Below are 14,488 nucleotides of genomic sequence, written 5' to 3'. Positions count from 1 at the left end.
TGCATAAGGACTTTTGGATGGCCTTATGATACCTCTCTCTAACATCTCTTGCAAGGCATTCCTCACTTCTGGTATCAGGGCTGGTGGTATCCTCCTGTATGGAAGCCTAACAGCTGAGTCACCATTTAGTTGGATATGGTGTGGCACTACACTACATTCACCAAGATCGAATGCTCCAGCTGAGAAAACATCCTCATGTTTGTGAAGGAGTTCCCGAATTTTCTCCTCCTGTTCTCTGCTCAATCCATCTAACTTTACTCCAGGGGGTAGTATTGGAATAGTTGTCTCAGAAGTTGATCCTTCTTTCCCATCTTTCTGTACTTGACTTTTCTCAGTCACCACATCGCATACAGCTACTCTCAATTTATGATCCTGAAGATCAAGGCGGATCTCTGGCTTTCTTTCCATGATCAAAGCCTCAGCAACATGTAAATCTGGTGGTAGTTGGATCTCTTTTGCTGAATGATTCGTCATCAACAATTCTACTGTATCTCCTTTCACCTCTTGACATCCTTCTGTGGTCGCGACAGACATAGGCAGATTGACTTCTCTCACCAAGACTTCAGTACCAGGACTTAATGCTTTACTTTCTACCTGACACACTACTCGACGAATGGTGTAGGGAGGAAGAATTTCCATTTTCCCGGTCTTCACAGGATTGGAGAAGTTTCCATTCTTCCCAGAATTAATAGCATCTCTCAGTACCTGAAAGTGGAGATCTACTTCTTCTCCGAATAAAGATCTATACATCTTGTAAAGAATATTGCTTCCAACAAGTATTGGGTAATCAGACTGGGTATCACTGCAAGCTCTATCTTCTACCACTAAGAATCCTCCTGGCCATGTTCGTCCATTTATCTGAACCGGAACTTCAATAAATCCTTCAATAGGCACTTCTATGCCTCCAATACCAACAACATTAAGGAATACACCTGGTTCTTGCTGAAGTTGGCTCAGATTCTCTTTTAGACGTTCATGGTACACTGAAGAGGGAATAATCGAAGACTCAGCACCAGTGTCAAATATGCATCCCACATCTACACCTGCAATGGTCACTGTACCTTTAGGACATGGAGCAACAAATTTTTCAAGAAACTCTGGGGATATGTGTTGCGAGTCCATAATGCCTCTATTTGCCGCAGGGCGGGGTATAGACGAAGTAGGAGGACACAAGTTCGAGCCAGGGATTGCAGACTGCGGCGTCTCTGAGTTAGATCGTTGAGGACAATTTTTGCTGATATGTCCACGTCCTTTACAAGCAAAACATAGTGTTTCTTCTTGGCACTGATTTCTCTTGTGATCAGTTTTCCCACAGTTGAAACACCTGGTTACCTTCTGAGAAGAGGATGTAGTACCTTTCTGAGAATAGGATGTAGAACCATTTCTTCTTTCTTTCACCAGAGCTTCAACACTTCTCTGAAGTAGAGCCACATTATCTTTCAAAGACTTTATTTCTCCTTGTAAATCAACATTCACCTTCTTGGTAGTTGCAACATGGATCTCTGTTGTATCAGTAATTGCTTCATGTACAGCAACCTTTCTTGTCTCTTGGCCACGGAAGAACTCCAAAACATCTTCCCTCATTTCTATGAAAGATTTGTTCTTTGCAGCAATTTCTATTCTCCGCAGCTCTCTCTGCATCCATACTTGATTGGTCCCGGTTACAAACCTTTCTTTAAGAGATGAGTCCCGCAACTGTTCAAGGGCTCTTCTCTCTGTTGACGTTGCAGCTTTCTCCATTTTATTATATATGCGCATTAACACCCTACTATAATCAAGTAAACTTTCAGTGCCTAACTGCTTTCTGTTGTGAAATTCTCCTGTGAGTGATTGGACAGTCTCTACTGCTCCAAACAAAGATTTCAGAATTTCAATAAGTTTATCACTATCTTCCCTTACACTTTCATCTCTGCATAAGATTTCTTCCTTAGCGGCTCCCGCCAAATGATCAATCAGGGACTGTGCCTTTGCACTTCCTTCCAAACTGTAATGACGTGCATAACTTTCGAAATTGTCAAGCCACTCCTGCAACGAAAGATCACCGGTGACTTGGGGAGTGCCCTTGTACTTGCTAAGTTTCACAGGTGGTGGTGCTTTCTGTATATTCAATCCTTGTAACACAGAAGTAAGTGTTTGCAACATTTCAGTCATTGGTTCTGCCATCGTTACAAAGGCTGTTAAAAAGTATCACTGGGAGGATAAAGGTCAGTTACAACTTAGTGTATTCTACAGCAGTACAACATATGTAACAATAAACAATAAACTTTACCATGTTACCATTACCATTACCATTACCATTACCAAAATGGTTGGCACCATTTCAACTCAGTTCACAAAATGCTGTAGCTCCTCAAAGTCCAATCACCAAAACAGTCTATAGAGCGAATTCTCATCATGGGTGTTTTCAGTTACCAGACCAGTCCTATCATGGTGTGTCATTCCCAGCTCGAGGGGTTTTCGTCGTAGTCACTCTCGTCGCTGCCATCCCATCTGTCATTCCAGCTGTCATCCCATCTGTCTGCCATCCCATCCTCGTCGCCATTTGTCGCAGTACAGGGCCAGAGTACAACAATGAAGACCAGAAATACGTGATGAGTGAAGTTCTGTTATTTATTTCATTGCCGTTAGTCTCGGCTGTAGTTGTACGTAGCTCGTAGTATATACAAAGTGACAATACAAAAAAACCCTGAAAAATACAATCAAGAAAAAAGGTGTCGTAAGATTTGGGCTCATAAAAATATGACAGAATTTACTTTCATAGGTCACTTGAAGGCAAATAATAACATGTAGTTACACGTTTTATAAACTCGGTAACGATGATTACAACATGTTATATAAGTTGCATATCAAATGAAATTATCATTTCAACTGTATATCAATTTATGCTGTTCTATTGATTACTTAATAAATCTTGAGTTACATCTCGACTTCATTTGTGTTTACACGAGAGTTTGTTTACATTTTGTCTTATTATCAAATTTATGAACATCATCTGAACTACCAAATCCATGATGTCTAACATCAAGATTTCAAGATCCATTTATAATTCAATAAGAGGAAATAAATCATTGTGCTTCAAATAAAGTCAAATCACTCAAATACTCAACTGTATAGCATAACCTAAATTAGAGCATATAACATTTCTTGTATTCCAAATGTGACAAACAGAAATAAATTCATAGATCCATTCTACTGAAACGTACCCAAGGGCTCGAAGACAACACACCCACTGAGCAACCGTCTAAGAGGTACCAATCTCACTGCAGAGCAGAGTCACTGTCCTTCAATAAAACATGTCAAAATATGCAAATGACTACATAGAAATATGAACTCTTTCTTTCACTTGACATTACATACCTACTCAAGCTTATGAACCTGAAGTATATAGTCTCCAAAAACCTTGTAACAACTTTGCCTAAACAAGATGTATTTCTCAATAAACGTTTCCCTTCTCACCACAGCAATATCTAACTCATGGGCGCCGCCATCTTTATTCTATCGTTTACATCTGTAGCGCCATCAACGTCAACGATCATGTGCCTACGGCAAATCTCGTCGTCTGAGATTAAACCCATACCTATATTGTACTGATAAATCTCTACATTTATTCATCTTCTGTAACACAAATAAATACAACTATTTCTGTGATTCTTTCTATCATCGGTTACTCACTAAAATCTACTTAAAATCTCAAATCTCTCTTTACAAAGTACCAAAAATATTTTCCAATAAATCATAACAAAACCTCGTGATATCAATGGAATTTCTGACACTCAAAAGCATTTCCCAATTATTCAATGCGATACAAAGAAATTGTATCTACTCTAACAGTAAGGCATGTTATGCAACTAATCTTCCATAATTCTTTTGGATCCTTCACATTTCCAGATATTAACACCAAAACGTTTTGTATAATTTGTAGAGTAACACTATAAAATATTTTAGTTCACTTACTCACTAATACTGCTTTGAATTAAGACACTCAAACTTCGCAAGCGAGTCGCAATCTTGGACATTGCACCGTGCTACGTCTGTTAACGACCTTGGCTCGAACTCGTGTGTCTGTGTCAACGCCCAATGCCACAGCACATCACACGCATTCCACGAGGGCAGTATCTTAATTTACATACACAACTTAATTTGCATGCGTACAAACCAAACTCTCTTTCAGACTAACTAATTTGCATGTGCGGTAACCCAAAATGTCAAAGACGATAATTAGCATGCTCGTTTAGTAAAAAACATGCGCACTTAGCAAATACAGGTACGAACAATTCAAAGAGCAACAAAATAGTCCATTTTCCTACAAAAATAATGGTATTTTCAAAGCTTTGCTTTGCTTTACGAAATAGAGATATGGTTAATTACTTCATATCCTTAGGGAAAGCATCCATATTGTATTGGCAGCGTGCACCCCGCGAGCACACCCCCGCTGCGGTAATTAGTGAACAGGATGTATCTCCCCGCTAGACGCAGCTAGCGGCGGCGCGCTGCTCAGATTAAAGCAGATTAACTGGAATCATTAATCCTAGATTTTATCCTTGCAGCTTCTCGCCGCTTCTCGCAGCTTGCACGCGGCCAACTTGCAAGCGAATACTCGTACTCAAATGATGTGCTACTTTCTATTTCCGTTGGTGAAATGTGCGCGACCGATGCGGCGATTTTTCTTGTCCGCCCGACACGAAATGGAGGTATTAAACTATGAAATATTGAGCTAAAGAGAGTCTTAGATTTTTAGCAAAATACTTCTTGTACGTTTCGAAGTGGAAAGATTCATATTGATATGAGTTTTATATTATTTCCCTTGCGTAATAATTATCTATTTCTTCCAAAAAAGTACGATCATCACTTGTTCTTAATCCGACCCGACATGAAATAGGGCATAGTATCTTCTAGCAATGTAAAATTATCGCTTGCGTGTTTGTTTGGGTCCGTTTTGGCACGAAATGAAAGTATGAAATAATGAAATATTGAGCTAACAAGTGTCTTAAAAACTTTTAAAATATTTCTGGTACGTTTCAATGTGGAAAGATTCGTATTCATGTAATTAAACTTGCGAAATAATTATGTATTTCTTCGAACAATATACGATAATCGCTTGTTCTTGAATTCGACCAGACAGTTTAATAAAACAAAATACATGGAATGTTAATAGATAACACGGGTCGTAGATTATTCTAAATATACTTTTAAATAGTTTTAAGGCGGAAATACTCTAATTACCTTTCGTAATAATCTATGGTATTTTCCAACAATGTGCGATTATTGTTTGTGTGTTTGTTTCCGCTCTGGCACGAAATGAAGGTATAAAAGAATGAAATATTGAGCTAAAAGGTGTCTTAAATGGGTTTGAAAATATTTCTGGTAGGTTTCGAGGTGGAAAGATCCGTATTCATAAAGTTAAACTTGCGAAATAATTGTGCATGTCTTTGAACGATGTCCAATGATCGCTTGTTCTTGAATTCGACCAGACATTTAATATAAAAAAAATATGGAACATTGATAGACAACACGGGTCCTAGATTATTCTGAATATACTTTTAAATAGTTTTAAGGCGGGAAGAATCTAATTACCTTTCGTAATAATTTATGGTATTTTCCAACAATGTACGATTATCGCCTGTGTGTTTGTTTCCGCTCGGGCACGAAATGAAGGTACATGTATAAAAGAATGAAATGTTGAGCTAAAAGTGTCTTAAATGGTTTAGAAATATTTCTGGTACGTTTGTAGGTGGAAAGATTCGTATTCATATAATTAAACTTGCGAAATAATTACGTATTTCTTTGAACGATGTACGATAATCGCTTGCTCTTGAATTCGACCAGACATTTAATAAAACAAAATATATTGGAATATTGACAGATAACACGGTTCCTAGATTATTTAACGCGGAAATAAAATAATTATTCTATTCTTCGAACAATGTACGATGATAGCTTGTTCTTGAATCCGACCCGACATGAAATGAAACAAAATATTTGGAATGTTAATAGATAAATCGGGTAGTAGATTTCTAAATAGTTATGAGGCGCAAAGCATCTGACTGCCTTTTGCAATAATCTACGGTATTTTCCAACAATGTACGATTATAGCTTGTTTGGTTATTTCTGCTCCGACACGAAATGAAGGTGTAAATGTGCGAAATATTGAGCCATAAACTGTCTTATAAATGATCTAAAAAATACTTCTAGTACGTTTCAAGGTGGAAGGATTCATATATATCTAATTAACCCTGCTTAAAAATTAACTATTTCTTCCACCAATGTACGATAATCGCTTGTTCCTGTTTTAGCATGATTTAATTCACCTTGCCATTAATTTGATGGTTCAAATTACAAAATTTGTGATTTTATGCCATAATATTTTATGCAAAAGTATTCAAGTAGTTTCATTTCATGTTTACATAATCATTGGATTATTTGGTCGCAGCAGGTGAGTATAATAGTGCTTCTTCGCAATTCATTATGACTGTTTTCATACTCGTACATGTATACAAAGTTAATCAATTTAATGAAAAACGCTCAAGCGCAATGAAAAGAGCAGGATCTTTCGCAGAATACTTATGTCCGCTACGCCCATGACCCTTCAATGATAATTAATCAATATAATCTAAGTCGGATACTTTCTTTGAAAAGAACTCGCCGCGCATTATATGGTGAAAGCAAAATGACGCTTTGATCTTTAATGACTTAAACAGCACCTTTGTTAGGTATTTCTTAATCAGTTAATCTTAAAAAGGGATAAGAAGGAACATCCTGTGGAGTCTCTACTTGTTTGCCCTCTTATAATATTTTAATGCTTTTAAAAGTCATCCAACACTAGAATCTTTTGAAAAATTGGTCGGCGATTTCATGTAAACGGGGGGGGGGGGGGGGGGGGTCGAAACTTATTAGACCTATAAAATCCTGGGCACGTTGAAATCAACAAAGTATATATAGCTCTATGGTATACTTATGTACATATATATATTTTTAGGGCGGTAATGTCAAAAGGCATCCAAACAGAATACCTTGTTAGAAGGCGGGATTATTAGAACTTTGATTCTAACTTACCTTTTGTATCGGCGTGGGGATACAAAATCTATGTAAATTGTTAACATAATTTAATAATGGATAGATAAACTTAAAAATCGGGGGGGGGGGGGTATAAAACCAAGTCCATACTCATGTGGGCACTTATGGGTGTAACTCCTAGATTTACCCGGGACCACAATGCCTTGCCGCCTTTTCAGCTACTTTAAGAGATATGCCTCATTATATTTCTATATAACTAAGATCAAATTTCATTTGGCCTTTGTAAATGGCGCAAGCACGAGAACACGACACGAAGTGCGCTTGAATTTTCTATAAGGCAGATCCTTAACAATTTTGATAGTTTTGACAAGTAGAGAATGTTCGTAAATAATCAAATGTAATGAAGCTTCCATTTGTTGGGGGGATAGGGTGGGGGTGAGCAGGGAGGTACATGTATGGCAATTTTGTGTCCTCTACGCTTAACTGACTTTTGGAAGGACGTGTTCCCCCCCCCCCCCACATGTTTGATGTCCAACTACCCAAAACATATAATGTCGGCTTGGTCGCTATTTTTAAAATCCCGTTTTTAAATCTTCATGTTTTATTTTTCACATTTTTTTTTTTAACATCCTTTAACTCATTGCATTTACTTTCTTTTGTCCGTTTTCACACTTTCTTTTGCTTTGGCAATTTTTCAAATTACATTGAAAAATTATAATTACCCGAAACACTTTTGAAATATAATGTTCGTCTGTTTATTGCGTGCTCATTGTTCATAGTTTCATGTTGGGGTTTATTGGAATAACGTCAACCTGGTCAGGCTTCCTGCTTTCACTCCTGTTCAAAGAAATCTTGTAATAGTTATTTTTGCCAAGAAATGCACAAAGATCGTCCAGACAAAAAAAACCGAGATGCCAACTGTTTTCAATGAAGCTCGGGCTCAATGAAATCGATCATGGACACTAATCACTCCTTTGTGAAATGACGAAGTGCTAGTTGCTCGAACTTGTCACAATAGCTCTAATTCTATAGGGAATTAAATCTATTGTTTCTTCGCATTTTATCGTTGAGAGGATAAAAGCATTGCAGCTCTAACTTTGTTGACAAATTAGACACAGGAGAAAAGTGACGCTTTTTGGACAAAATTGTTAGAGATGTAAAATAATCATCAACAATTGCATATGCATCAATTAACTAGAAATGGAACGAACATGGCAATGATTCTGCATGGAGTGGAAATAGAACATATCGTCCCTTTTTCAGTCCACGTTCATTTACCGCCATGTGATGTGCATCTAGAGCAATATAAAATTCTGAACGCAAATTGTATGAATATATGCGGATCATTAATTATGTACATTACTATATTTTTAAATCCCCTTGCCCGGCATCCGGGGTAGGAGGATGGGCGGCAGCAGGGTAATTTTGATTAGGGGGAGGAGTAACTTTTTAAATACTTTATTTCATATCGGAACAAGAACAAGCAATAGTTGCATCTTGTTAAAAGATGTAGATATTATAGCGTAGGGAGAATTAGATTCTCTCCGTTCCAAAACTCTTTAGAAGTATATTTTTGATAATTTAAGATCTTTATGAACTCGATATTTGTCAATTTTATACCGCCATTTTATGTCGGGTCGGATCTCTTTCCGATTCGAAACCTTTTAGAAGTATCATCTAGATCAAAACTCTGTATAGATATATCTACGATTTTCTTGAAGTCGACCATCATTTTATAACGGGTCGGATCAAGAACAACAATCGTATATTGTTGGAAGATGTAGATATTCATAATCCTACAAAAATCAATTATTTCCTCATCGAAAGTCTTAAAATATATTTTTATTGACAGAGGATATCTTTTAACTCGATATTCCATACTGAAATACTTTCATTTCATGTTGGATTGGATCAAGAATAAGAAATTTTGCGACTTTTATTCCATAAAAAAATGCCTTTTCGACTTTGTCGGGAAAATTAGTCATTTAATTTTTTTTCGGACAGAACATGGGTTCGTCTCTATAGGGAAATATCAGTTATTTAAATCGTTTTCACTCAATTTAAATTTCAAATCATGCGCGATCGATCGTGCATTAATTTGAGATGTTTGTAACTCCATTTCATTTGCCTTTCCGATATTGTCGGGGAAGTGTCATTTATGTTCTCAAAGAACATGAATTCAGTCCTAAAGATATAGGAAATTTATCTTGAATTGTTTGCACCTCAAAACAATCGATCTTACATCAATTGGAAATGATGGCGAAAATCAAAGAACGACAGAGATATTTCATGCATCCAACAATCTAATGAAATCGGTTCGCAAAATACGTAGTAGCACCCATTCATCATGTTTATAATAAAATATAGAGGGTGAAGAGTTTCCTCATTTGAATAACCACATGCGGCACTAAAAAAAAGGATCGTCACATCTATCAGTTCCCATTATTTGTATAAAGGCCCTAGCCTATTTATTCACAAAATATTGCTAAACTTAAAAAAATAGACCTAAAATGATTCTGGTTTTATCAAATATTGCAGTATGGAAGTTACAATGAGTATCATACAGTTTCACTTTTTTTTTCATAAGTAAGATGTTTTGTATGGGGATGTCATCTGTGGATCCCAAGCGTATTCTTTTTATTCATTCAATGTTTCTTAATAAGAAAAAAAATGGACTACTAAACCGCATATCCGTTTTTTTGTCTCACCTGCATAGCAGAGTGAGACTATAGGCGCCGCTTTTCCGACGGCGACGGCGGCGGCGACGGCGACGGCGGCGGCGGCGTCAACACCAAATCTTAACCTGAGGTTAAGTTTTTGAAATGACAGCATAACTTAGAAAGTATATGGACCTAGTTCATGAAACTTGGCCATAAGGTTAATCAAGTATTACTGAACATCCTGCCTGAGTTTCATGTCACATGACCAAGGTCAAAGGTCATTTAGGGTCAATGAACTTAGACCATGTTGGGGGAATCAACATCAAAATCTTAACCTAAGGTTAAGTTTTTGAAATGTCATCATAACTTAGAAAATATATGGACCTAGTTCATGAAACTTATACATAAGGTTAATCAAGTATCACTGAACATCCTGCATGAGTTTCACATCACATGACCAAGGTCAAAGGTCATTTAGGGTCAATGAACTTTGGCCGAATTGGGGGTATCTGTTGAATTACCATCATAACTTTGAAAGTTTATGGATCTGATTCATGAAACTTGGACATGATAGTAATCAAGTATTACTGAACATCCTGTGCAAGTTTCAGGTCACATGATCAAGGTCAAAGGTCATTTAGGGTCAATGAACTTTGGCCAAATTGGGGTATTTGTTGAATTACAGCCATAAATTCGAAAGTGTGTTGGTCTAGTTCATAAAACTTGGACATAATAGTAATCAAGTATCACTGAACATCCTGTGCGAGTTTCAGGTCACATGATCAAGGTCAAAGGTCATGTAAGGTCAAAGAACTTTGGCCACGTTGGGGGTATTTGTTGAATTGCCATCATATCTCTATAAGTGTATTGGTCTAGTTCATAAAACGTGGAAATAAGAGTAACCAAGTATCACTGAACATCTTGTGCGAGTTATAGTAGTTTTCAAAATCAGCACTGCTGCTATATTGAATCGCGTGATGCAGGTGAGACGGCCAGAGGCATTCCACTTGTTTATTATTATTGTTCCTGCTCGAAATGATACAGAGCGATCAAAAGACGGCGTTTGTCTAGCTTTGAAAGTTAATGATAATGGGCGATAATTTGCATTCGAACCTTAACGCCCCCGCAATCCCTCCCCCACTCTGCGTGTGGTCTTTAGCGTGATCACTAGGGAATTGTTAGCGCACTATAGGAAACTGGTGGATGAAAGGCTGATCGGATTTAATCCCGTGCCTAGAAAGACAGTATTGAATATCCTTGATACTGAAAAGCACTGATTTTTATGCCGAGACTTAAACCTCGGTTACATTTGATCTACGGCAGTCGTAGAGCGACTCAAAAACAGCCGTTTATTCATTTTTTTAAATACAAACCACCTATTTGCAGCTGGTTCAAAAACGACTGTTTTCGACTCGCCGTACAGCCGCCGTAGAGCAAATGTGACCGAGGTATAAATAGTAGTGGTGATTAGTGGCGTACCTAGATTTTTCAAAGGGGGGGGGGTGCGAATTCGTCCGCCCAAAAATTTGACAAGCAAAAAAAGGTCTTGAACCACAAGTAAATGACATTTCGCGCCAGAAAAAAAAAATGACAAGCAAAAAAAAGGTCTTCACATTAGGAGAGGGGTCACTTATGGCCCGTCAGGGATCACTTTTGACTCGTCAGGGGGGGGGGGGCGGGGCAGGGATACGTCACTTGCATGTGTTGTGACTCGTCAGGGGGGAAGTCTGCCCCCCCCCTTATTAGGTACGCTAATGGTGCTGATCGTTGACTTTGGCCGGTTTATTAGGTCCGGTAAAAGGTAAGGGTTTGAATAAAAAGAATTAAACGTCTCAGATTAATTGAAAATCGTCCGGGACAGAAATTATTTCAAAATTGTTTTGATTTGGAAATTATATTGAAATAATTTAATTACCTTCTAGAATAAACTCTCTCCTAAAAACCCTCCTAACCCCATAGTATACAATTCACGTATCTTTTCAATTAAGTCAGAAATCTCAATCCTAAATACATTGGATAATGGTCTCAACGTCTCAGATCAGCTCATGAACGATCGGAACGTATTTTAAATTTATTTGAGGTGGAAATTATATAGAATTTATTTCAGATACCATAATCTCTTTCTCCTGAAATAAATATTATTCGCTTATCTTTCCAATAAAGTCAGAAAGGGAAATACGTTGAAATAAAAGTACTCAACACCTTAGATTATAATGCACGATCGTTCGAGACGTATTTTCGAAATTGTTTTGAAGTGGAAATGATATATCATGAAATCAATTAAAACCTTCCAATGTAAACTCTTATTCTCCTGAAAGAAATACAATTCGCGTATTTTTCCAATAAAGTCCCACAGAAGCAGATTGCGTTCCCAATAATTTTCAAGAATCAAGAGTGCCTACAATATCAAAAATTCAGCAAAAGTTACAAAAAAAAAATATATACCCAAACAAATTATATGATGTCAGAAACAAAATCAAAATGTCAAAAACATCAAAACAAAAATAACGTAAAAGGAAGTATATCAAATCAACATAAAAAGTAAGCATAATGTCAAACAATATAAAAAGAAGTAGACATTTTGTTGATTTGCGATTTAGCGTGTTGAATGATTTGGCGTCATTATCATTCTCCAAAATTTAGTCTGCCGTTGCTATCAATGTTCGCACTAATTTAGTTACATTCGGGCATCATATTCATATTGTCTCATTTTATCTGGCCTCTAAAAAATATTAATATCTTCCCATGGCAAAGATGAATAGGCATACCACTCTAGTTATACGCTCTTGGTGGACATTATCCGGCGAGTTGGCAGTCTGCCCCCCCCCTGACGAGTCACAACCTATGCAAAATACGTATACCTGCCCCCCCTGACGAGCTTGAAAAACCTTTTTTGCCCCCCCCCCCCCCTGACGAGCTTGAAGACCTTTTTTTTTTTTTTTTTTTGCTTGTCAATTTTTTTTTCTGGTACGAAATCCTTTATATGTGATTGAAGACCTTTTTTTTTTTTTTTTTTTTTTGCTTGTCAAATTTTTTTGCGGATCGTTTTGCCCCCTGTGGAAAATCCTAGGTACGCCACTGTATCCGGCCCTAAATCATACGTTAAAAAGGTTGTTAATTCAACTTATTTTTCATGTGTGAATCTTCCGTGTCAATCTCAATTCGCAAGCTGCAACATTTTCGAAATCGGCAGTATTTCTATCGATGGTGTTAATTTTCAGTTCAGTTAGTTGACAACGGAAACTATCGAGAACCATCGCGACTTATCGAGATCGAGAATTTTTGTCATATTCACATCGTGCGCACGTGGATGTTTATCTGTACTCGGTCGCCATCATGCGACACGATGCGGCCGAGCATATACTAAGCTAGCTGTAGTCGTTTCCAATATAGAGCGTGCTTGCATGCATGTTTTGCTACGGACATAAAAGAGGAACGCCTTTCATTATCATGCTTTTAGAAATAATAAATTGAAGTTAAACATCACGACAAGTGGAACTAGCTAGTACAGGCACCACGACGTATATGTTAACTCTTCATTCTGGGTCTACATTCCAGAGCTAGCCGCCGAATTGAAGGCTAGCCGTGGCCGGCGCGGGGTACGTGAGATTGCCTTAGTGAATTTTGATAGAAATGGGGAGCAGCGGCAGCGCTTGAGATATCTACAGCGCAGCTAGCGGCAGCGAGCTGCCGCTAGATGCAGCGAGCTGGGGATTAAATCTCTAATCAAATGGATTATAAAGTATGGCAGCGAGCGGCAGCAAGCACAGGGGGAGCTGCGAGAGCGGATGTGAGTTCTATTGTGCTTTAATTATCGCAGCTAGCTGCCGCTGGCCGACGCTATTATCCCGTCTTAGAGTGTGCAGGCGTACGCTCGCGGGGTGCACGCTGCCAATACAATATGGATGCTTTCCCTTTATAGTTAGTGCTGTCAGTAATGATAATAATAATATGCAACATCTACATGTATATAGCACTTGATACGATGTTTCTAAGTGCTGCATACTACTATCCTGGCTTTAGAACAGCTTCTCTGATTGAGACATTCAATGAATCTCTTCTTACCGGTAGCCATTTACCACACCTGGGGACCGTTCATGAAAGTTGTCAGCACGGACAAGTTGCCTTTCTCCGACAGTTGCTATAGTAACAGACAGAGGCCGGTGCCTCTCGGCCTATCAAAACCAAGGATTTTAGTCAGTGCTGACAACTTTCATGAAACACCCACTTGAGTGGAGAGTGGCAAATGTAGATTAGTGCCTTGCCAATAATTGCCACAGCACCTCTATTTCAAAGTGACTCTGGCATATTGGAAGCGTCTTGGTGTAGTGCTTCTGACTTTCGACTTGTAAGCAAACGGTCGTGTGTTTGAATCCCATCGCGGCCTAGCGTCCTTTGGCAAGGCTTCAATCCACGCTTTACAGCTCCCCACCTCGGTGTTAAATGGGAACCGGTAGGATGCGGAAGTCTACATGTATGTAGTAGGCAAGGAATTGAGTCTCGGAACTATTGAGTACCGAAGTGTGGCGTCATCAACTTTCACTTTTTGCTTATCAGCGTTTTTGATACCATAATTTGGTAGAGCATGATGAAAAACCCCCTCAACCCAAAGTTGGTGAGAATTGGTCCATGGGGGCCCAAGATATGACTTCATGAATGTATAGTTATCCCCATTGAAGTCAATGTATTATGGCCTGGTCCCTAACATTTAGAACCCTGCCAATAATACACTGATTTCAATCGAGCTAATTATGTATTCATGAGGACATATTAAAGGCCCCCATGGACCGATTCGTACCAAATTTTGTTAGTGG

At 38.2% G+C, this 14,488-nt stretch overlaps 1 protein-coding gene across 2 annotated transcripts in view; it reads left to right on the top strand.

Moving 5' to 3' along the window:
* The window catches only part of LOC129274806 (ATP-dependent translocase ABCB1-like), a 71,213-nt gene that overhangs the window by 23,414 nt on the left and 33,311 nt on the right, over window positions 1-14,488 (top strand). The gene's annotated exons all lie outside the window — the stretch shown is intronic.

Source organism: Lytechinus pictus, chromosome 13 (genome assembly GCF_037042905.1).
Source record: "Lytechinus pictus isolate F3 Inbred chromosome 13, Lp3.0, whole genome shotgun sequence".
Taxonomy (NCBI): domain Eukaryota; kingdom Metazoa; phylum Echinodermata; class Echinoidea; order Temnopleuroida; family Toxopneustidae; genus Lytechinus; species Lytechinus pictus.
The sequence above is the reverse complement of the archived record's forward strand: the minus strand, read 5'-3'. Positions and strand labels throughout refer to the sequence as shown.